Source organism: Camelus bactrianus, chromosome 15, assembly GCF_048773025.1.
Source record: "Camelus bactrianus isolate YW-2024 breed Bactrian camel chromosome 15, ASM4877302v1, whole genome shotgun sequence".
Taxonomy (NCBI): domain Eukaryota; kingdom Metazoa; phylum Chordata; class Mammalia; order Artiodactyla; family Camelidae; genus Camelus; species Camelus bactrianus.
In genome coordinates, this window is record NC_133553.1 from 52,451,354 (window position 1) to 52,475,723 (window position 24,370).

The following is a 24,370-nucleotide window of genomic DNA, read 5'->3' on the forward strand; positions in this document are numbered from 1 at the left end:
AAGGACAGAATTTCATCGCCTCCGGGGCAGATGGTTAGATAGGCTTAGAGATTTTTGTCATCCTCTGAGAAAGAGATGGAGCATTTGTGCTGTGACCACACATCCCTGCCTGCCCAGCACCTGAGGGCGGAGGATAGGAAGTGAGGGTACCGCAACGCTGCGAGTACCATGAGGAGGCAAGGGCCAGTCACTCGATCCACTTTGAGTTTCTGCTCAGACCAGCTACATGTTAAATTTCCCTGATCTCTGCGAGGAATCGGTTTTTCTCTGTGTTTCTCTTTGTTCCTCACCCATCAGCCTATGAATTTCTGCAATTTCTTGAATGAATTCTAGGCATGAATCTAGCCCACTTCTGGAATCCTTTACATAGGCTGGCAAACTATGTCAAAGTGGGGTGGGTGGGTGGTTCCTCTTGAGGCAAAGGCACGATGTCATTGCCAAGGTTGTTACTGGACTTCCAAAAGAATGGCATCAGTCATGAAAACATCAGCCATGCCTGCCTTCTGCTCTCAAAAAGCCTCACGGCTTGCTGCCCACAGATACCGAAGTCATCGTGATGGAGGCATTATGGGAAGCCTGGGAGTTGGAAACCACCCCATTTTGGAGTTCTTGCTTTGTGGCATATTCCAAATTCTAGTCTCTTTTCTTCAGTTTTCCTAAGCCTAAATAGTCAGGATGCCAGTTACTGAGGTCCCCATTGACAATGTCTGGAACAGAGTTGTCCAAGAGAAATATAATGTGAGCCACATATGTAATTTTAAAATTTTGCAACAGTTATATTTGAAAAACATTAAAAATAAATGATGAAATTAATTTTAAATGTTTTATTTAATCCATTATATCCAAGATAGTATCATTGCAACATATAATTGGTATTTTAAAAACTGAGATATTTCATAATCTTTGTTTTTACTAAGTCTTTGAATTTGGTGTGTATGTAGATTTCATAAGATTTACAGTTAGAACAAGTAGATTCAAATACCCACATTATCTAAACATACTTAAAAGTTGTCTAATAGTGACCAAGAATCAATGTTTAAATTTAAACATTGTCACTCCAGCCACATTTCAAGTGCTCACGAGCCACACGTGGTTAGTGGCTCCTGTACTGGGCTGTGCAGGCGGAGAAGATGAAGAACAGTGCAGTGTTGTATGCAGTCATCATGCTCCGAGCTTTTCCCCTCTCCATCCTCAGCTGCTACTTGCCAAAGGGAGACTCCAGAAAATTCTTTGTTAAAATATCTAGTTTGATTCCAACCATAAGGACTCAGAATCACTTTTATATTTCTGTAGTGGGATAATTAGAATCAAGCTGCCTGAAAACATGCAAGTGTAGTAATTAACTTGTATCTGCGAGGTAAATTGTGAAAATCCCTTTCTCAAGAGGAGCACGTAGGAAGGTTTTAAAGAACATGCAGAAGCCCATTTACCTGATGTGACAAGTGGTTGGTTGGTTATGGAAAAATGATGTTAAATGGGGAACTAATAAAAAAATTTTACTTTTGAATTACATTTTTTAAATTGAGATGAAATTTACATAACATTAACTTAGCCATTTCAAAGCAAACATTTCAGTGGTACTTACTATATTCGCTATGTTATGCAACTACTGCCTCTATATAGTGCTAAAACATTTTCATTGCTCTAAAATAAATCCCATACCCAATAAGCAATTATACCCCATCCTCACTTGCGCTCTCCCTGCAGCCCCTGGCAACCACCAATCTGTTTTCTATCTCTATCTCTATCGATTTATCTATTCTGGATATTTCATATAAATGGAATCATATAATACACTACTTTTGTGTCCGGCTTTTTTCACACTATGCTAAGTGTACCGACACACTGTAGGACATGGCAGTACTTCATTTCTTTCATGGTGAACAGTATTCCACTGTATGCATATACCACATTTTGTTTATCTATTCATCCATTGATGGACGTTTGAGTTGTTTCCACCTTTTTGGATCTTGTAAATAGTGTTTCTATGAACATTTGTGTACAAGTGTTTGAGTACCTGTTTTCAATGCTTTTGGGAATAGAGCAAGGAGAAGAATTGCTGCATCCTGTGGTCGTTCTATGTTTAACATTTAGAAGGACTGCCCAGCTGTTTTCCACCGCAGTGGCACTGTTCCCATCAACGATGCACGAGGATTTCAATTCCTCCACATTCTTGCCAACACTAGTTATTTTCCATCCTCTCCACCATTTTTATTGAAATATAATTGATATATAGCACTGTATAAGTTTAAGGTGTACAGCATAATGATTTGACTTACATATATTGTGAAATGATTACAACAATAAGTTAACATCTATCTCCTATAGACACAAAATAAAGGAAAAAGAAAACAAATTTTTTTCCTTATGATGAGACTTTTTAGGATTTACTCTCTTAACAAATTTCATATATATCATAAGGCAGTGTTAAGTACTGGCATCATGTTGTATATTACATCCCTAGTAACTGTTTATAACTGGAAGTTTGTACCTTTTAACTACCTTCGTCCAATCCCCCTACCCCCAACACCCGACTCCTCTGGTAACCACAAATTTGATCTCTTCTATTTTTGTTTTGCTTTTTTTTTTTAATTAAAGCTATCCTAGTGGGTTGCATTTCCCTAATGACTAATGATATTGAACATATTTTCACTTGCTTATTGACCATTTCTATATCTTCTTTGGAGAAAATTCTGTTCAACTCCTTTGCCCATTTTTGAATTCGGTTGTTTGTCTTTTTGTTGTTGAGTCGTAAGTGTACCTTACATAATCCGGATATTAGACCCTTATCAGATATATGATTTGCATATATTTTCTCCTATTCTGTAGATTGTCTTTTCACTTTCTTGATAATGGCCTTTGATGCACAAAAGTTTTAAATTTTGATGAAGTCCAATTTGTCTATTTTTGTTGTTGTTTCTTATGCTTTTGGTATCTTATCTAATAATTCATTGCCTGATCACTGAAGCACATTTTGAAAGAAAAATAAAATAAAGACCTAAATAGATATTTCTCTAAAGAAGACATCCAGATGGCCAACAGGCAAATGAAAAGATGCTCAGTATTGCTCATTGTTAGAGAAATGCAAATCAGAACTACAATGAGGTATCACCTCACACCAGTCACAATGGCCATCACTAAAAAGTCTACAAATAATAAATGCTGGAGAGGATGTGGAGAAAATGGAACCTTCCTACACTGTTGGTGAGAATCTAAATTGGAGCAGTCACTGTGGAGGACAGTATAGAGGTTCCTTAAAAAAAATAAAATAGAATTACCATATGATCCAGCAATCCCACTCCTGGGAATATATCCGGAAAAAAACTATAATTTGAAAAGACATATGCACCTCAGTGTTCATAGGAGCACTATTTACAATAGCCAAGACATGGAAACAACCTAAATGTCCATCAACAGATAACTGGTTTGCATATATATATATACACACACACATAGAATACTACTTAGCCATAAAAAGAAGGAAATAATATCATTTGCAGCAACATGGATGATGGCCATTGTATCATTTCTGGGCAGAAGTATTTAGTTACTGGTACTTAACCCTCCATCACATTCTTCTCTTGCAATGGATATTGTGGAAGTACCCATTGACACGGAGGTACCATAATATTAAAGTATTCTAGAATACTAAGATGACACTGGGAAGTCAGCTTCCCCAAAGAGTTTCTAGGAACCACAGCTGACTTTGCATAAGCAATAAATTAGTTTTTGTTGATCTAGAACTTGCATATTATACTGAGATTTGGGAACTGGGTGTTATAACATCCTAACCTAGTCTGTAGCAACTAATATACATGTTGACAAGATTTTCCCCTACATTTTGAATGGAAAGTTAAAATAACCATTCATATCTGCAAAAATTTTGTAAAAAAGTACTATTTCTATGGAAGACAAAGCTGTATATACTCACAGGGCTTTTAAAATGGAGAGTAGAATGTTACAGAGAGGAAACCAAGGGGTTTTGGGTTCCTTTAAATCAACCTTGATTCTAATGCAAGGATAAACTTTAGCAAAGCTGCTTCTGAGATATTTGAGAATAATCCTGTTGAGTTACCATCATTACTGCCTAAGACTCTTTATCTTTTTTTGGGTTCTTGCCTTCCACAGGGATATGTATCTTCTCCAGTAACCTCTTCAGCTTTAGACAGTCTTTTCTTCCAGCTGTTACTTTGTCTTGGTCAGTGGTACACTGGGCTTTCCTGGGTGATACTGCTGTTTCCACCGAAGGGTAAGAATTTGAAATTTCTAGTCAGGTATTTATGGTGAAACTCTGAGTCCTTGTCTTTCACGTTTTTGGAATACTTAACTGCCACTTTACTGGAGTACCTTACTAAAGTTGTGTGTGGCTTCCCTTTCTGAAGGGAAAATTTAAAAAGTAAGTGGGAGTGGAATGAGGTAGGGGAGGTGGTGACTCATCCATCATATGAAGATTTATTCAGTACTGTTATCTATGATGAAGGAAGCAGTTAAGAGTCACCATTTCAGAGTAAAATTGGAAGAATTTAAACAGGTATTTCCCAGTATTGCCATTGTTCAGTGTTTTTTTGTTTTTGGTATTTCATTAACACTGTGGGTGGGGAGGCACTGGGGGCCCTGGCACAAAATAAGTGAAAGGGAAACAACTTTTATTACAAGTGTATTTCCAGCATTACCTAATAAGGACAGCCGCATGTTGATTCTGTTCAAATTCAATTCAACAAACATTTTTTGAGCACCTTTTAAGTGCCTGCCATGTACGAACAGTGAACAAAGAACTCCACCTGCCTTAGAGGGTTCACCTGGCTGTGTCGGTCAACCTTCTGAGAAAAACGTTAAATTATTTGACTCCCTCAATTTTTTCATATATATCAAATGTAAATAAACATTGGTACAAACATTCAAACTGATGGTGAAGGCGTATAAGGAAGAATCATCTTCACTTTGCTGGGACAATTTCATTCAGTTTTATTTTTAAAATATTCATTTAAAAATATACACGAATATATAAATTCATGAGGCCCCCAGTCTACTGATTTGAGATATAAGCATGATCCAAACTATTTGACTACCTTTTAATTTTTTTTAAATTTAGGGATTGAGGGTAAGATCTTTAGGGGGAAAGCCTTAGAGCTTTTCTAACCGAGAAAGGCCCTCTTCCCTCAGAAGACTTACAGTGCCGCCGTGGGCACTTACAGAGCAGGCAGAAAGTCAGTTTCTCTAGACTGTTTTCTAAAGAGCATTTCTATTCGTGGTCATGGTGATGACACCATCGTTTCTCCTCACCAGTGGCCATTCCAGAATTTCTACATAGCCTGGGGGATTGGCGGGGTGGGTAAGCTGGTTGAGAACCTGCACCAGCTCTTGACAAAAACTCAAGGAATCATCAGGTGTCGGTCTCAGGGTATGTGGGTAGCGGGAGAATTCAAGCCCTGAAGCCATTGCCTCTACTGCAGCCGGGACGCCCCTCTCCCACGGAAGGGCTCGGGAAGGGCACCCAAATCAGGTTAAAGGGAGCCGGCCTTAGGACAAGAGAGACAGGAATTGAACGAACCCTTGTCAGGTCTGTTCTTAGCTACCCCGAAGGAAAGAGAGAAAAGGCACTCCAAAAGGAGAAACCTCTTGACTTCGCCCTCCCTCCGTGGCCCACGGTTTCCCACGGAGAAGTCACTATCGCTCATCAGGCTGGGCGGAACTTAAAAGGCATCACTACTTAGATCCAAAACTAAACCAATCAAACGACGTTCTAAAGCCTCCCCCAACACGCTCTCTCCATCACGTTCCAAACGCAAACATCACAGGCAAAAAGAGGCTGCAGAAGTCACGTAGAAAATTAGGCTGCCCCTTTCCCTGGCGATAATCGAATTAGCCTCAAATTAAACGTGAAATTGGCCCTCGCCCGCTGTGGGGACAAAGCCCCCATTGTCCCGTGGCTCGGATAGCACGGCGGTGCCCACCCTGCCCAGGCCAGCCCCGGCCAGTCCTCGCGGCAGGGGACAAGGTCGGCGCTGGGCCAGGGCAGAGCCTCGGCGAGGAGAGCGAGGACGCGCCCGAGGTTCGGATACAGCGCGGAGCAGGAGCCCGGTGGGCGGCTGCGGGGCTCCGGGCAAGCGCGGAGGGCCGGCGAAAGGGAGGAACCGAGGAGGGAGGAGCGCAAGAGAGAGGAGGATGGAGAGTGTGCGGGAGAGAGCGTGCGCGCGCGCGCGCGCTCCCGGCGCCCGCCTGCGCCCGCGCGCCTCCTCTCCCCGCCCCTCGCTCCCTCCCTGCAACTCCCTCCCCTCCTCCCCGCGCTCCCGCCCAGCCCCCGGAATCAGTGCAGCTGTTGCCGTGCAGGCTGCGGATTCCTCCAGTCCCTCCCTCGGCAGCCTCTCCGCCCAGAGCGACAGCGCAGCCCCGCGCAGCAGCGCCCACCGGTCCCGTCCTGTGAGCCCCGGCCCCAGCCGCGGACAGCCCCGCGGAGTCGCCTCCCGGCCCACCCGCCCGGCCGCTGAGGAGCGGGAGGAGGACGGGACCCCGGCGCCCCCAACCCCCTATCCGCGGGAGGTAGGTAGGGGGCCCTGAAGCAGGAAGATGCCAACTCACTGGGGCTGCCTCCTGGGCTGGCTTTGGGGCGGCGGGAGGAGGGGCGCGGGCCCAGGCCGGGAGGACGCGGCTGCCCCGCCGCTGCCCTGCGCCCGGGGAGCGGCGTGGGGGCGGGGAGGCTGCAGAGCCCGGGCGGGGGTGGCGCGGGGAGCCAGGTCTCCAGTGCTTATTAGTACGCGGGCGGTGCGGGGCGGTGGGCAGCAGGCTCCGCAGTGAGGCGGCCGCAGAGCCGCCGTGCGCACCGCGGCCGCCCAGCCTCATCCCTGGGCGCAGCGGCGCGGATTCCTCTTCCCTGAGTCCGCCGCCTCCTTCCTCCTGGCGCGGAGGTGGTTGCGGAGTGGGCAGCAGGGAGGGTATATTTTCGGGTGCCTTCCCTCCAGCCCCGGCTGGTGGCGAGCATGGGAGGCGTTGACAGGGCCAGGCTCTGCGCGTAACGGTACCGGGGATGCGGCCAGGCGTGGTCCCGGCTGCGCCGCGCTGCAGCTGAACCGGAGGCGGCGGCCCGGCGCCCCCCACCCCCGCCCATCCTCACGCCAGCCCTCCGCCCTTCCCGGCGTCCCCGCTCTCCCAGGGCTGGGCGGGAGCCGCCTCGGGGCGCGGAGCAGCCGCTGCGCCCGCCCTTCAGCTCCTGCCACCCTCTCTTCAACAGGTTTGTGTCAGCGCGGGGACCCTCTGGGTCTGCCTTTGGGGTGGTGGGCTGGAAGCCCCTCTCGTCATCAGCCCGCACACCACGCCCGCGGCCCTCTTTTTGGTGGGGAGCCTTCCCTTTGTTTTTGTGATAGGAAAGATGCCAAGTGCCTGCCATCAGATGGAGGGGGGAGTGTTGTGGGTGTTGTGGGGATCAGAACGCAAACCATGTCTGTTATTTTTCCAATCAAAAGTCAAACCAGATAGTAAATGAGGAGAGGGCGAGTGTGGGGTTGTTTCGGCGGAGGAGAAAAATGGACTCGGTGGGGTTTATCTGGACGAGGATGTGATTTTTTTTTGGCAAGATGGATGGCTCACGGTGCCCTTGCCGTGATGCAGCACAATGCAGCAGTATCGCAGCCTCCCCTGGTTCTCGCTGGCGGGGTTGGCACGGCCGCTCGGCGCCTGCGGCCCCAGCCCGGCCCCACCCAGGCCCGGGCTGCCCTTGGCCGAGACCCGGAGCTGCTTCTACCTTGTCATGTTGCTTCAGCTGGATGTGGCGTCAGGAGGACCAGGTCACCTAGCTGTGAGGGGGGAGTTTTCTCTTTGGGTGCCCCCCTCCGCCCCGCCTGTTGGGCTGTGCTGGGATGAAGGGGTGCCCTGCAGTGCTAATGCGGGCAGAGGGAGTGGGCCTGCGGCTGCGGACCAGAATCTGATCTCCGACACAGGGACCTGAGCGGTAGGGAGGGGCTGCAGGGAGGACGGGGCCCCGTGGTGTGCGGAGGCAGTGGTGCAGTCTGTATTGGGAGTCGCAGCGTCTTTCTGTGGATCACCCGTAATCTGTAAACCTCAACCCAACTATCCATGAATTTCTTAATATGTGAAAAGTTGATGTTTATTAATTGAAGCAGCACAGCTATGTCATTACAGTACCTCTGTCTTTGGTCAATACTAAAAGTATGAATTTTTCCTATAGGAAACCATTTTTTGAAATGAAACGATTGATGTATTCTAGATCATATGTCCCTGAGACGTTTTTAAAAATATGAACATTCTGTAGGTTGTTTTAGAAGGAATTTATGTATATTTTTGATGGGTGGCAAATGATTTCTTGAACCTGTATTTGCTTTGTTTTCATCGTTTGATTTTTCTGTAAATCAAATACAGTTACATATTTGGATTCTTTATTAAGGATTATTCGGTGAATGAGTGTCAGGATTGGTGGTGAGTTGGTATTCAGATTGATTTTGAAAGCCAAGTTAAGTCTTTAACTGGGATTATGATGTTAACTGACTGCATTTATGTTTGTTTATATGTATTTGTTGATTACACATTTTTTGCAGATGTGGCTGGGGAGGGGGTTGAGAAGGGCAGGCCACCAAGGACTCTGTGGCTGATATCTGGTCAGAGGGAGATGGTTCCAGTATCCTCATCTGTTTAGTCTGGGCTAATCATAGGGTATTTCCCTTCTAAATGCCACTTTTACAATTCATTTATTCAGTATGGGATGGCAAATAGGGTACATTTCAGCTGTCACCCCAGGCTCTTCTAGAATGTATAGATGAAAAAGGGAATTTCACTATGTTAATAGGAAGGCAAGATCAGTGTTTCAAAGCAAGGGCGTGTCCACTTTTATTTTTTAAATCTCTAGTGAATCCAGGTTAATGGCATTTGATTTTATGTGGCTCTGCAGAGTAGAACTGCCTGCACATTGTGTGGTTTTTGTGCATTACTTTGAGTTTCAATACTAGAGGGCCACTATATTGTATGTAGAATTTTTAAAATTTGGGCTTCATCATTGTGCTGGTTGTATAAAATTATGTTGTATTAAGATGTTTGGGAGTATTGTTCCCATGGATTATCCAGACATTTTGGATTTACTATGTTGTAAGAAAATATCCTGTGTTGATGTCATGGGAGGTTTAGCTGTTCTGACTTACACACCAGGTGCAGAATTCTGTTAGGTTAAGTTCTTTGTAACTCTGTCAGCTCTGGACTGACCAAAACTTTCGTCTGAGAGAATGAGAAGTATTGGGGCAGTGAAGAAACTGCCGGCACTGGGTCGTCCCCTGCTGTGCAGGATTTCTGCAAAAGGCATCTCTTGGACTAGAGTAGTAATAATAGTCTGTGATGTTGTAGGAGCAAGTGAGAAGACCTCACTCTCCTTGTGACACATCCTTAGCAGAGACTTGGCATTGGCAGAGTTTCCTTGGAAGAGTATTTGAGTGGTTATTTTGTCTTGCTGTATGAAAGTATGACTTCACATGTAGAAGTACTATTTAGAGATGGAAGGATTTTACTGCTACTAAACAAACAAACAGGATGAGTGGAAATTATTTGATGTGGTTTTTGTTAAAATAATAAGCTTTTCATTTTAAGAGCATATTCTTAGAATGTTAAAGACCAACATATATATTTTTTACATGCAATGATGCGATGCTCCTTTAATTATGTTGGCCCAGACCAACATCTGCGTTGTAATCAGGCCTTAATGTTCTGTGGACATCCTTAAGGTAGTCCTGGTTTCTTCCTTTGAGACTATTGGGAATGAATGTAAACCGTTCTTCCATAAGGAAAGGGCCAATACCCCTGCTTGGAAAGCTACTTCTGTAGGTCTTTGGAGGTGAATAAAACATCTCATGGAGTTCTCTTGTAAGTTTTCAGTCTTTGCTGTTTCTCAAAGTACCTTCTCTCTGCAAGAGACCGAATTTAATACTCTTGATTTTTCTGGTAACAGTTGTTCTGTATCCAAGTTTTTATAGTGCAGGAATAACATTATCAAGCTCTACTTTGGTGGGAAAATGAAACTATCCCAATTAGATACCCTTATACTTCTATTTTTAAACATCCCTGTAGAAGGCATTTTCACAATGTCTCTTGCTGTCGTAGTGAGGTGAGATTCATGGACCAGCAACATCGAGACAGGATCACTTACTTGGGAGCTTATTATAAATGCAGATCCTTAGAGATGGCAACCCAGACCTGTCCAATCAAAATCTGCATTTTAACAAGACCCCTAAGTGGTTTGTATGCACATTAAATAAAGAAACTGCTCTGCTTCTTCAGCTCAGGGACCTCCATATCTAAAGGTTCCTCCTAGTAGTATCTTTTGTCTTGCTAAAGTGTCATCACATTTCCTCCCTCCTTGCATCAGCAAGAAACTGATGCACTTGCTGTAAGTTGTTGAATATAGAAATATTTTATAAAGTTCTTATAATTTTTGGGTGGAAGAGTTTGATTTATCATTCATTTAGATCAGTCAATTTTTTACGATTTTTTCCTAGAATACCTCTAAAGCTGAAAAACAATCCCCCTCCCACCACCAAAGAAGGCATTAGCTTTGAGACAGTAGAACTGGAGTCCAGGGAGTTAAACCCCTGAATACCGGGTCCCCTCTACTCCCTCTGCTCCCCTCTGGCATCTTGTTCTCTGTCATCAGCTACATCAGCTATTTTTCCTGGTATATTCAATATCCTGCCCTTCTGGTCCATTTTTTTCTTAAAGTTGTTTTTAATTAAGTGATGTGTATATACAGAATAATGCTCATAAAAGATCTGTTACAGAATCACAAACCAGTGGATACCCAGGCAGCCACCACCTAGTTCAAAAAGAAGAATCTCATCATACATTCAGAGTCCCCTATGTGCGCCTCTGTCAATCTGAAGCAACCACGATCCTGATTTTGTCTTTATTGTTCCCTTGATCTTCTTTATGGGTTATCCTTTTAAAAATTCTTACTTAATTTTGTATGTTTCTGAACTTTATATAAATGAAATTATACTTTATGTATTTTTCTGTGACTTATATATTTTGATTAATGTATTCCTGAGACTCATTTTGTTGCTGTAGTCCATTCATTTTCACTGCTTTATAGTATTCCACTATGGCTTCTTTATTCCTTCTACTGTAGATGGAGATTTGGGTTGATTCTAGCTTTTTTTTTTTGGTACTATAAAAGGGCTACTATGAGTGGGTCTTCTATGTGTCTCTTATTACATTAGTGGGGGTGCATGCACATGTACAGAAACAGCTGTTTTTCTCTCAGAAATGAAATCACTAGGTCATAGGGTATGTGCATCATCAACCTTACTGGATAATGCCTCAGTGATTGCACTGATTGTATTCCTACTAGAAATATGTAGATGTTGTTCCACAACCTTGCCAGACTTCAAAATGTTGTCCAGTCATATTTATGAACTGTTATCTCATTGTGCTTTTTATTTGCAATTTGCCTAATTGTTGAGATTAAGTATCTATTTATTTTATTGGCCTTTTGGGTCCCTTTTGTGAAGTCCTTATTTAGTCTTTTGCCTATTTATCTTTTAGATTTCTTTTTCTTACTGATTTGTAGGAGTTTTTAATGTAGATTGCCTAATAATCTGTTGTGGATTATGTGTTGCAACAACTACCTCCCAGTTTGTGTTTGTTTTTTAAAACTCTTTGTGGTTTCTTTTGATGAACAATCACTCATAATTTCAGTAGAGTCATTATCAGTTTTTGTCCTTTAAAGATTGTGAGGATGACTTTGTTATTGTAGAAAACATTTCCTTAGTTTGGAAAGAGCTTGGGTTTTAGAGTTAAACTGATATGGGCTCAGATCCTAATGCTGTTGGATCCTAGCCATGTGGTCACATCTAGGTCCTTGGGTTAGTTCATTACTCTTGGAACCACAGTTTCCTTATCAGTAAAGTTGAAGTAATAATACTTTCTCATACGATTGTGAGACCACAGTATACAGTGCTAGGCTCGTAGTAGGTGTTTAGCTGATAACAGTTCCGTTCTTTTCTCTTTTGACTACCCAAGCTATACGAACCACTGACCCATTTTGGAGTGCTTTCTCAAAGCTGTGTTAACATTTTTATGTAAAAGAGCTATTGTTCTTTCATTTTTTAAAAGACTGTGTTAAAAGTGGCATTTTTATATTGATTAACGCAGGCTGTACAAGACCATTTAGTGGAAACCCTCCATCAGTTCAGTCTCCTGTTCTTGAAAGTAGTGTTAAGTATAGTTCTTTTTACTAAGAAGCATTTATACTAATGTTCTTTTGCTGCTACTCTAAGATTACTTTGCAATATCGTTTTTAATGCAGTAAATAATTACTGGATATCTTCTGTTGCCAGGGCTGGACATCGGGTTAGAGTGATGGTGGTGTGGGCTGGCTTAGAGTTGGGTAAGAACTAGTTTCTGAATCCAGGGACTACATAATCCTACCATATTATTCATACTCTATATATGTTCACAGAGGATAGAAGACCTTTTACTGACCAGGTGTATAACTTCAGCAGGCCATTAATCCTTCTGGTCTCAGATCTAAATTTATAAAATGAAAAACTTAGATGAAGTCATAGTGGGGGTTAAAACCTGGCACATGGGCACCACTCCCTCTGTCCCTGGCAGGCATAGAAAATCAGTCATGGCACTCTTTCTGCAGAGCTGAGATAGAGCCTCAGGAATGCTCTCAATGCGATGTTCTAGGCAGGAACTACCAACTGATTTGATCTGGCACTAGTTTTTAAGACGCTGTACATCTCTAAACCTCTGTGATCGTAAGATATTTGAGTAACACAACACTGCGGCAATGTTTGAAACAGTGGAACAGGAAGAGGCTAGAAGCAAGGAGAGAGGAAAGAAGTGATGGTGGGAGTCCAGAGGTTAGGGGAGCAAGTAGTGGTGGACGCCGAGGGGATGAGGGGGAGGGGAGGAGGGGGAGAAAGATTGTGAGATCCAATCTTTTGCTGACTGTTAGTAGGGTGACTGTATGGGAGTGGACCTGAGTGGATGCAGAGCTGAAATAAAGGATTCAAATTCAAATAATGACAAAGAGAAGCATGGTTGTCACCATGATGAGAGAAATAGACAAGGGGAAGAGTGGATATCTAGTTGGGAAGAGGATAAGTTTTGTCTTAAAACATGTCACATTTGAGGTTCCAGCAGAACCCTTTGTGGAGATGACATTTGAAGAGTTGAAGGAGAGCGGTCAAGGCCAGTGTGACTGAAGGGAGGCTGTTGGGTGCAGGGGTCTCGAGCTTTAGGCTCTGGAGTTCCTCATCCTGGTCAGTGCATGCACTGACTGAGTGACCCTGACCTCTCTACGTTCTTTAGTATCTCCTGCAAAGTGGTGGTATTGACAATGTCTATCACAAAGGATTATGAAAGATAAATCGACATAATCCAGTACCCATCACAATACACCTGAAGTTTTGCTTAGTTTATCTCAATTTTGTGCTTCTTTTCAAATAAGTAATTTGATTTATTCAGAAAAGATACATTCCAGGAAACAATACCATCATTCAGATAAATAATGCTAAGTTCTGTCTATATGAAACTTGTCCCTGTGTATTATGTCTCAATAATAGGAAAGGCAAACCTGATTAATATTTACCTTTTAACAAACGAGAAAACACTAAAACTCTAGTATTTAGGGAAAGGATAGGAATACAGTTTATAAAAGAGTATGTCAGAGAAGCCAGTAACCATATTCAATTAATTGTTCAAACTCACCAGTAATAAGAAACCCAATTAAAACAATTAGATTATTTTTCCATTTAAATTGGTACGGGAATAATGCTCTCGGGGATGCTGTGAGGTGTGACCCCTGCATTACCTGTTGGGAGAATATTTGGATTAATACAAACTTAGTGGAAAACAGTGGGTTTTTATACACACACACATACACACACATACATACACATAAATTTTAAATATATATAAATTATATATATTTATATATAGTATATGTTTATATATATGGTTTCTTTTATATATAAGGTTTCTGTTATAAATATTTATAGCTTTTGGACCGAAATTCCCCTTGTAGTTCTATAACCTAAAGAAAGAGTGAAAAATAAGGACAGATTTTTAAACAAGGATTTACTTAGCACTATTAATAGTGAGAAAGCAATTGTGGCATAATCAAAATAAATTATGGCACAGGCATAGGATGACATTCAATATAGTGCTTAAAATAATGGTTTCTTAGAGTATTACTGAAGAGAGAAAATGCTTACAATACAGTAACAATTCAATAAATTCAATAAAATACAGTAACAATTCAGTGGAAATATTCATATGCAAAGCTGTGTAATACGGTGTAACTCCAGTTTCGTTATTTTAAATAAAAGACTGGAAGGAAATACATTAAAATGTTCATGGTTTGCTTTGGATTGTTGGTTGATGGGTGATTTCCTTTCTTCTATGAAAGGAAATTCCTGACTTAATGTTTCTCATTTTGAGTTTTGAAATATTTTACAAACAGAAGAGTGCAGTAAATAATATAATAGACTACCATGCAGATCATTTTGTTAATAATCAAAAAAGCAGTCAACACTTTAATTTTTAAAAAAGAAGAGGAAAAAAGCAAATCCAGCCAACTGTAGATGATTATGAGGGAGTAGTTTGCAGTTGCAAAGGATTGTCGTACCTGTCCTCCGCACTTAGCTACAAGCTGTGGGAAACACTAGCATCTGTAAGTCACCTCTTAAAGTTGTGGGTCTGAGAAAGGAGAAGAGCATTCAGACGAAATGGAATGCGAACTTGACTCTGTGCTAATCTGGGTCAGCTTTAAGAGTGGGGAGTGGGGGAGTGCAGGTTTCTTTATTATTTCCAAACTGCACACTTGCACGGAGAGAGCAGTGGATTTCTGTGGCGTACTTCTTCTCACTTACGGAAGCCCCGACGCAGCTGCTAGGGCTAATTTTGTAGCCATTAGACCATCAGGTTTCATTGGAATTGGTCAGAATTGTAGATAAAATTCCAAGTAAAAATTTTAAAATAAACATGTTTCCAGATTTAGACGACTTCCAATTAATGATTTCTCAGCGTTTGGGAATATTCAGGCTGAGTGTGGGAGGAATGAATTTTAATGATATCCTTCCTTTTTTCATATGAAAGGAAATTCTTAGTGTTATATGTGATGTTTATGTATGCATATGATGTATGCATGTGATCTGTCCATCACATAGATGAGAAAGAGAAATGTGTGTGGTTGAGTAATCTCCACCATGAAGGAAGGCAGAGGGCTATCTTAAGACTTCTAAGGCTTTTTAAGTGGGGAATTTAATAGAGATTTTTAAAGGTGAATCCCAGCAATGAGTCACTTTGTCCTTAACCTGTGAGGGGAAATATTTGTGAGGAAATAGTACTTTTTGTTTTATGGTCCAAATCTTCAATTGGATTGGTGCTTTGTAAAGTGTAGCTTATAAAAATGAACTAATTTGCTTCCATGAATTTTGTATTTTTTCTGCAATGAACTTTAAATGTTCGATTGAGGAGGTTTCAGGTTATGTGTGCTTTAAGATATGAAAGTAAGATGTTAATAATTTCAAGATTGCTTTAAAATTGGCCCTTGTTATAGGTGTCATAATTCCATTCTTGGTAAACTCTAAGCTGTACGAGTAAACACCTGAATGATTTTTAGAACCACGTGACATCTCTGCCCTAGAATCTAGAATTCCTTGCTGGTTCTGATCTTTAACATAAAAACTTGAAGCCATTAGTTAGGCTGTAAAATCTGTGTCAGAATGTAACCACAGGTTTTTACTCAGCAGATGAACTAGGATGAGATTTAGAGTGATATATAAGTAGAGTTTATTCTCTTTAAGTGTATATGTTCAGTGTTTAATTTGTATAATTAAATATGTCTATGCTTAGGAAGTTCATTAGCCTAACAGTTGTTATCTCTGGGAGATGGGATTGTGGAATAATTCTAATTTCATCTCTCCCTATTTTCCAAATTTTTTGAAAATACTTAACAAAAACTCTTGATCTTTATCAAAAATATCTTAACACGTATCGGACCAAACCTCATTTTAGCTGGATAAAAACTAATAGGTGGAATGATTGATCAGCAAATATACCTCTGCTGTTCAGATTTTTTTTCTACCAAGGCTTTCTGTGCAATATTAATAGTACTGAAGGTGGAAAGAACACTGAAGTTTTGAAAAGATTTTTCCACTCCTCATTTAAATGTGCACTGTATTAGAGCCTTGCCGTTTCCGCGGAGTGTGGGAAAAGATGTAGAAACGGGGCCACAAGGGAGCCTGACAAGCATCCGCCAACGAATTGCTACTGCCTTTGGCTCTGGGTGAAATTTCTTGTTTCCCTACCCTCTTGGGTGGCTGTTTCAGGGATAATTTTTTGTCCTGGTGAATGTTCAAGGGCTACACGTCTTTCTGGAATGTTCTTCACCAGCTGTACAGAGTCTTTGGGGTGGGATAATACATATTTTTTTTATCATGATTTAGGGCTTTTTTCATCTTTTATCTTATTTAAAGCGGAAGGAAAACCTAGATTCTTGCCTAAAACAATACTTATTTTTTCCCTGATGTCTAAACCTTTCCATCGTATTTTTTTAACATAGGAGTGCTTTAAAGTGTGAACAATAGTCTTAAAAGTTACTCATTTTTTTCACCTTTTTAGAATCCCTGAATTTTTGAAAGTGTCTGCTAATATATACAATATGCATAGTGTTTTATGAATTTATGAAGCATGTATATTTTCATAAAGGTATAAGTTAGCATAAAATCATCATAACATAAAAATTTCAAGAATTTCAAAATAGTGTTTATTACCAAAATAATAAATATTTACTGTAGACTGTCCGGAAAATACAAATGAATACAAAGAAGAAAATTAAAGTCACTCACCCCATTCAGTGACCCCAGAAACATGCAGTTATCATTTTGGTGTTTGTCCTTTAAACCTTTTTTCCCACTGCCCCTTATTTGTTTATTTTATAAATAAGGGTCAATTCTCAAATCTTAAGCTAAAGATGTAAAGTTTTGACAGTCTAAATAATCTCTTGCTGTTTATCACTCTTCCAACAACTTCTTTGTTGCCTTTGTATACATAGCATCACAAAACATAAAATCTTACTATTACTGGTCATATTTAAGCTATGGCATATGGGTACTGTTGGTTTCCCTGAGCTGCTTTTAGTGGTGGGGGTGTTAAAGAAAAATGGCAAAGATCGAGAGAGTCCAAAATTTGTTTATTGTAGGTACTTCTCTTCTTTGAAAAAACTGTTTTACAGTGGAAAAGTACCAGAGATTAAGTTCTCATTAGATAATGTGTGCTTTCTGTTTTGTTTTGAGAGGAATTCCCATCAGAGTTGCATGAATTCCCTTGAGAGATACCTCCCCATGCTTTGGACAACATATGATTTTAGTTTTGTCTCCAGATTTCAGAGTCTTTGAAACAGCTACCCTATAAAGTGTCGTAAATGGAATGCATGTCATTATATAATCTTGGTTTTAAATGTAATACATTTTACTGGGCTGGGTTTGGTTGTGACTGTTGAAAGCATACAGTAGAGCTCCGCTTTTCTGGGATCTTTTTATCAGCTGAACTCTTTAAAATTCTGTCTTTGGATCTGGGGTCTATTTCAAGGAGAAAAAGCAATATACATATCTGATTATGCAAGCCAGTTCCTTAAGCCCTGGGACATCAGATAGGTGGAGGGGATGGAGTTGACTTGCTGGCACTTCTTTGTTGCCTGAATTCTAGTGTTTGGCCTCTTCCTGAAGAAGGTGCTAAAATGGTTTCTTCATGTGCTAAGGGACAGAGGGAGTGGGAAGAGGGGAGAAATACCCTTTCACTGGCAGAGAAAGAAAGCCCTTGCCAGCAATTTCTGTGAGGTGCTTTGTGGTTGTTACTGGTCTTGCTTGGGGTGGCGGGCCCCATGGAAAAGTGGCAAATGACCTTCTTCCTGGGTTGAAACACTAAAGCCATGGTAGCACCTTGCACAGTTTAGAGGGGAAATCTGAGCTGGGCTGGGTGGTGGATGGAGGAGGGTTGGTGGTAGAGCTTAGCTACACTATGTGTACTTCCTCTCTCCAAATGAGGGATTATTCAGAAACTGCCAACCTGATAGAATCATTCCCTTGGAGGATGGCCAAAAGCCATCAAGGGAAATGCTTGATGGTTCATGTGCCTAGGCTGACTGAAGCCTGGAGTTGGGAGAGATCTCATCTTGACCTGCAGGCAGCTGCAAACGTTGGGTCTTGGCACTTGGGGATGCATTGAGATGAGACAGTGTCCAGAGTGTGGTCCTAGCATCCCAGGTTTGGGAAAGTAGGGGGCTGGAATGTGCCTTATCTGGACCTCTGACTGGATGAGCACACCTCTCACTATTTTAAGAGGCGAGTGGTCAGAGGTGTCAGTCGAGTGACTTCTATGAGAGGGGCCTGGTCCTTCTCACGGTGAGGTTGACAACTCTCTGCTGCCAGCTGTCCTTAAATACCCAACTTATCTCCTGGGGCAGAGTTGAGGAAGCATCCTGATCCTGGAGCAGACATTTGTGTGCCGTTTGAGCAGGAGAGAGACCAGGGCACACCCTGTGTTTTATTCCTTGTTTTAAGGTAGGTTTTTTGTTTATCTGTTTGCTTGTTTTTAAATTAATACCCACTGCTAAAGGAATTCCTGAGTTTCCCTGGTAATCAGTATTTGGAGTATTAAGTAGAAATAAAATAAGGACAGAGGATTTAGATGTTAAATATAATATGAACACAATCAGGGTGATGCCTCATTTTGAAAGGCTTGTTTTGCTTTTCAAGTGTGTATTCCTGACATTAAGAACATCAGCTTTCATCTTAGTTCTAAAAATCTCCTTTGATTCAGAAAGGGTGCAAGTTTAGAGAGCAGGCTAATTTATTGCCTTGTTCCTGAGGAAGACTGTTCTTACCTGTCAGTTGAATTATGTAAATATGTTTTTTTTCCAGCTCTGAAGAATGGTTTTGTTAGTGTATATTTGCATGAATATTTTATTCTTAATTATAGTATATATTTCCTTTGGACTACACCCTTGTTAAAGGGAAACTTGTTCACATGAAATAAATATATCTTTAGTGGGTCATACTTGAGAACTGCTTCTTAGCCTCCCCAACTTTTAAAGTAAGTAGATGTTTAATGTAAAGAGTATATTGATAGCTAGCCTATCACTAGAATGTTGTGCAGCTGTGCAAGCATGAGGCTCAAATGTGCTAATTTTACGTGTATGTGTGTGTGTGTGTGTGTATATATATATATATATATATATATATATATGTTATTTTTTTTTTTTAGCAAGAATGGAATGTAGCAGCATGTGGTTAACCATCCAGTTTGTTTTTGAAGAGGATTTTTTTTTTTGCCAAATATTAACAATTAGAGTGTACACTGACTTAGAGGATTTAATGCTACGTTAAATCATTCTTTTCATGGAGGTAATGGGCCTCATTAAATACTGAGATTAACCTTTAAAATACACCCTGATTAATAATCTGCTTCAGAATGTAGGCAGTTGGGGCACAACTAGGGTCTAGCCTCTGTAGTCAGGATTTGATCTTGCTTTTTTCTCTTCACGTCAGTTCTCCTTCCTTGGTTGGTGAGTAATCAGCCTTTTTCTGGGTACTGAGACACAGCTTTTCCTCCCAGTTCGTTCGAGCAGTATGCTAATACTTGTTTTGGGGACCCATGTGAACTGGATCATTTGGACTAAGCTGCATCTGCGCAGATGGTGGTCTGATTTTTTTTTTTTTTTTTTTTTTTTTTACTCAGACATAGTGCAAAGTGAACTGATGGGAATAAATGGCAGGTTGGTTGAGTAATGTGGCAACATCTTACTTAGTGTGTCTTTAGAGATAAGTGGGGTGAGATTCCAGCAAGGCTGTGCATAAAAAGTTGGAATGTGTTGGAGAGCTGCCAAGAGATTGGGAGCAAGCTGTGTGACAAGCACCGATGCAGCCTGTCCTACCTTAAAATAGCTACAGTTTAACAAAATATCTTGAAACTCGTCATTTCACTTGAGCAAAAAAGTGGTGGCTTTCCTCTTTAGTTTAGCAAGCTTTATTTATATTTATTTATCTTTTTGTTCCAGTAATCTTAAATCTTGGGACTGTATGTAGGAAAATCCTTCTGTGTAACAACGCAGCTTGTATACTTTTACCTGGACTGAGTAACGCATTCTCGCAAACTTGACGCGGAGGTTCCCCTGCCCCACCTACTCCACTCCCTGCCAAATATGCAGTCTTTGTGGTCCGAAGGAAAATTTGGGCCCTGAAGGTTTAAACAAACAAGTCCTGTATTTTATATGTCTGATAGTCATGTGAATATGAATTATTGATGCTTGGACACTGAATCATTGTAGAAGCAGAGGGAAAGGCGTTGGTTATTGTCCTGCAGAATCTTATTTTTCCCTTTGATAATTCACTTTCTGACTTCGTATTAACGAGTTCATTGGCCATTTGTGTGCAGTACTTGATTCTTATGTGTGGTTGATTTAATTTCTAACTGTGGTCTCTCAAAAATTTTTTTTGAATAGAAAGATTTTTTTTTTTAAGTCAGCATGATAAAAATAAGGTGAAATGGGTATGTATACTCTTCAGGAAGGCTCCTGTGCAGGTCAGAGCCTGAGGGTAACATGAGCAGCATCTGTGGAGGGTGGAAGTTTGCTGGGTCGGAGGGGGCTGCCTGCAGGGATAATCCACGCAACCTGTTAGTTTGGGTGCTGTGAAGGTGAGGTTTTTAAAAATGCAGTATTTGGAGTATTGAGTGGAAATAAAATAAGGACAGAGGATTTAGATGTTGAATATAATATGAACACAATGAGTGAACTTTATCTTGAAGGGCTTAAATACAAACCCTTTCCAATTAAGAATTTTCTGAAAGACGGTATTAACAGATATCTTAATTATCCTCTAAATCAAAGTCCATTAGAAGTTTGGACTTAGACTAATTGCGATAGTTTTAAAGCTTTTTAGAGTACCCCGCAAACGACTTGGCTTCTTTTATATTGCTTTCTTCAGATTTATAATATTTTGAATTTTGTTTTGCCACTTTCATTATCCTACGTATATTTCAGAGGTCCTCTCCTTGTGCAGAAACATCATTTCTGGCTCTATGTAAGTGCCTTATACAGAGATTTATAGTTTATAATTATTAGGCTTTTGGTCAATAGAGTTGAGGTTATTTTTCTAGGTATGTTTTCAGAATCTGTAAAAAACATTTTGTGTTTTTACAACATGGAAAAATATTTCATGGAAAATGTGGAGATACTTAGCTTCTCAGAAATACTGGTCTTTTTCATTCTTAAATGGCAAATGAATTCTCTATGTGGTATTGTTGACATATTGGGAAATTTCTTTATGATTTCTCAATTTTTTTAATTATGTTTCTGCCTTTCCCTTCTTTTGTTTTACACATTCCCTGTTTTTAAAAACATACTGTTGAATAGCCATATTGGTAAGTTGAGCTCAGAAGGGGTGAACTGTGGGCCAGAGCCACAAACCAGTTCCCTTTTTACTTCAAACACCATTATCTGATCTTCTTGTGAAACTATTTTGGGTAGCTTTCACCTTAGACCATTCCTTTAATCTTGCAAGAGAATTCAGGCATTCAGTCTAAGCAGTGAAAAGCTGGCAAAAAGAAACTATCTGAATATTCCTTTTCAGGTTATTATCTTAGAAGATGATTTATTTTAATTTTATACATGCATATTACATGTGTGTGCCTTGTGTTAGGACAAGCTCATAAGACTAGGAACAAATAAGGTTAGCATTTAAAATATTCCAGACATAAAAATTTATGGAATTTGCTTATATATATTGGAGGACACACATAACAACCCAGGGTTTTAATTGGCTCTTTATGCCGTATGAAGGCAGATGGGAACATTACAGAAATCTGCTGCAGATGGCAGTGGGGTGGACAGGTGAGGACCACATGGAAGTTCATACCAGGGATAGGTGGAGTAATGAGTTGGTTCATGAAATGGTGGCTGTCTTAGATGTTTCTACAGCTGTTGTCAGCTAGCTGAAAATAATTTGAACTTGTTGAAATGGTAAGAGTTGCTGTCTGAATAGGCTTATAGAAAATATTGCTTCAGATGCCTGTAAAGATGTCTATAACATTATTATAATAGAAAAAAAATTGGTAGTAGCCCAAATGTCTGTCGTCAGTGAGTTAGAGGAAGGAATATTATGGAGGCAGTACAAGATAGTGGTTATGCCTGGGTCTAAATCTCGACTCCACCATGGATTCCCTTTGTGACCCTGGGCAAGTCATTAACCCTACTCTATCTCAGTTTCCTCATCTGTAAGATGGGGACAATTATGATACAGACCTTAAAGAGTGATTGTGAGGATTAAATATGTTAATATAAGTGATTAGTCTAATACCTGGCAAATATACAACTATTAGTTATTATTATACTGATAAAATATTGTTGAAAACCTTCTAATAACATAGAAAAAATTTTAATATAAGAGAAGAAAGCAGAACACGGGATTATAAGTGGTATTATCTCTACTATGTAGAAAAACAAAGAAAAAGAGATACAAAGAAAATATCCCAAATATTAGTTTTGGGGGGAGAGTGGTAGAATTACTTGTGATTTTTGTTTTTGTCTCAGTGCTTTTCTGTGTTTTCTTGGGTTTTACATTGAGTATGTCTTGCTTTTATAATTTGAAAAAATAACATGCACTTTTCAAAAAAAGTTTATGCCTTGCAAGCAAATAGTATGTTGATTGTGAGAACATCCTGTTTATTCCTTAAAAGCTCAAAGTCTTCCATTTGGCCAGTTTCCCTCCTTTCGATTCTCCAGTACTTTCACATTGTTACAAAGTACCTTAGAGTAATGACACTCCAAAATGTATTTTTCTTAATTTCATAATTTAAGTGTTTCTACTAATTCAGACTAATGGTGTAATAAGGAGAATATAGACACATAGACAATATAGGATATAGTTATATGAATGCCATTTATTAGTGATATGACCTTAGACAAAATATCTAAGGAGTTTTGGTTTTTTTATGTGAAAGGGACGTGATGCGAGCAGTTACCACCTACCAGCTATCACAGGGTCAAGATTTAGTGCAGCAGTCTGTACACTTTGTTTCTCAGGGTCTAGCACATTATAGGCACCTGGTAAGTAATGTTACTACCCTCACTGCCCACCCTTGCCAACAAACTAAACTGCAAACTGAACTTGGCCAGTTCACATTAGTCCATACCATGGTGTTTACTTTTAGCTCTCTGATCTTTAGTGCTTGCTTTAAGATTCTGTAGACCAAAGTGGCCTTCTTAAAGATGCTTTTTTTTTTTTTTGACCTTATAGTATATCTAGCTTGTCTTTTTTTTTTTTTTTTTAATTGAAGTACAGTCAATGTGTCAGTTTCTGGTGTAGAGCACAATGTCCCAGTCATGCATATACATACCTATATTCATTTTCATGTTCTTTTTCATTAGTTATCACAAGATATTGAACATAGTTCCCGGTGCTATACAGCAGAAACTTAAAAAAAATCTATCTATATATATAGTGGCTTAAATTAGTAATTTAAAAGAAACGCGTTCTTGTTGTACGCTTATTCTCCTATCTACCTCCCCATCCTTCAGATATTTCTTTCTCTATATCTATTTTGTCACTTCAGTCAATTTATACTGATTTATTTAAGAAAATTACCCTCTGTGTCATATCAGGCAGGTTAGGCTGGTGCTGCAATAACAAAATCTCCAACATCTCAGTGACTTAAACCCACAGAAATGCATTCTTCATTCATGTTTTATGTCCATCCAAGGGTGGCAGGGGGCTCTTCCCTGTGTTTTTTGCCCTCAGGAACTCTGGCTGATGGGTCATATAAGTCAATGGCCAAAACTAGTCATGTGATCTTGCCCAACTGCAGGGGAACAGGCAGGTATAATCTACGCATGTGATGGGAAAGAGGAGAGACTGGGTATGTGTGAGCGTTAGAAGTTTCTGACGGAACGTAGATAATGGTGTAGGTAATATGGTCTAACTTGGCATTTCTTACCAAGTTTTTGAAGTGCTAGTTTCGCAGTATGTTAATATGTCTTATTTAAAAAGAGAATGCTAGGTGAAGTAAAATGTAATAGATTTCTTTAGAGAAGGACTTCTCAGAGACTTTGTAAGCCAACAGGCATTGTAGGGAGAGAGTGATGAGTGTTGTTTCCCAAACTTACCTGACTTTGAAATTCTTGTTTTGTTTTGTTTTGTTTTGTTTTTTTCATAGTCTCTCTTAGGCCAGGGTTTCATAGGATATGCTTTGAGATGCCCTAGTCCAGTCTGTTCTCATACAAAGCAAAACTATTAAGATTGTGTTTTAATGACTACATATCCTGGGAAGAAGCTTTGTTTTTATCGTTTGCTAAAAGTGTTGATTATTTGAA

At 40.3% G+C, this 24,370-nt stretch overlaps 1 protein-coding gene and 1 long non-coding RNA gene across 6 annotated transcripts in view; one reads left to right on the forward strand and one right to left on the reverse strand.

Annotated features, from left to right (window-relative positions):
* Nucleotides 1-6,937, reverse strand: part of LOC141573330 (uncharacterized) — a 185,971-nt gene extending 179,034 nt beyond the window's left edge. Inside the window, exon 1 of the long non-coding RNA XR_012498969.1 lies at nucleotides 6,580-6,937. This is a non-coding gene — a long non-coding RNA (uncharacterized LOC141573330). The remainder of the gene's footprint in view (nucleotides 1-6,579) is intronic.
* The window catches only part of SPTBN1 (spectrin beta, non-erythrocytic 1), a 184,551-nt gene continuing 166,488 nt past the window's right edge, over nucleotides 6,308-24,370 (forward strand). For 2 of the 5 annotated variants that reach the window (XM_074341142.1, XM_074341137.1), the window contains exon 1: nucleotides 6,309-6,540. The gene's annotated coding sequence lies outside the window, so the exon portion shown is untranslated. Of the gene's footprint in view, nucleotides 6,541-7,077; nucleotides 7,229-18,423; nucleotides 18,564-24,370 lie in introns of those variants that run through there. The other 3 variants (XM_074341141.1, XM_074341139.1, XM_074341138.1) reach the window with 3 other exon arrangements.